Genomic DNA, 752 nt, shown 5'->3' with positions numbered 1-752 from the left:
ATTATACACACTTTCTTGACGAATTATAAGGAAGGGAACTTTTGGTAACGATAGCCTTGGAATGCATTTCTCTATAGCATTAGATGTGAATCATTATTTAAGGGAAACGCATATCCTTTGAAAGGCCAGTCACCCTTTACATTATTCACTGTACTAAAATCCAACATCTCTTTTTTTCCCTTGCAAGTCCAATATGCTTTAATTTATTCCATTTATTCCACAGGCATTGTTGCAGTGGTCACGGAATATCTCCATTAAGGTTTACTAGAATGAGAAATATATCCATAGTTTTGTAACACATGTAGTTCAATAAGGTTTTACTATACACACCAATAATTTCTGTTTTTCTTTTCTTTACAGTCACCCCGGTCATTCAACCTCTAAGGTAGAGTCTTTGTTTACTGGAACGTTTTTCTCTTTTTTATTATTACCAAAAGAAAGGGGGGCAAAAATCCTCTTTGTGGGATAGAAAAAAAAGTACGTGAATGTTTTGTGAGTGAAGTTTTTATCAACGGATAATTATATCTTTACTTTGCACCATAGCTTGAGGTGACTGGCTTTGTTAATGAAGGAATAACAACAGTAATTAGAAAAATAATTGTGACACGCTTAGAAAGAAAAAAAAAAAAAGAGGGGGGAGAGTTCTTGAAAGCAAATAAAAAAGTGAAAGAAGGAAAAAAGAAAATGGCAATAATTGTCCCTCCCATCAGGCGTGACAAATATGTATTTTGCGTGTGGCCGAAAGTATAAGC

The 752-nt window shown here is 34.2% G+C and overlaps 1 protein-coding gene across 1 annotated transcript in view; it reads left to right on the top strand.

Annotated features, from left to right (window-relative positions):
• The window catches only part of LOC119585724 (ubiquitin carboxyl-terminal hydrolase Usp2-like), a gene marked incomplete in the record, with an annotated part of 125,661 nt that overhangs the window by 26,688 nt on the left and 98,221 nt on the right, over positions 1–752 (top strand). Inside the window, 1 exon segment of the mRNA XM_037934412.1 lies at positions 361–385.

This window comes from Penaeus monodon, chromosome 20 (genome assembly GCF_015228065.2).
Source record: "Penaeus monodon isolate SGIC_2016 chromosome 20, NSTDA_Pmon_1, whole genome shotgun sequence".
NCBI classification, from domain to species: Eukaryota; Metazoa; Arthropoda; class Malacostraca; order Decapoda; family Penaeidae; genus Penaeus; species Penaeus monodon.
Note: the sequence above shows the minus strand (reverse complement) of the source record. Positions and strands in the feature narration are given on the sequence as shown.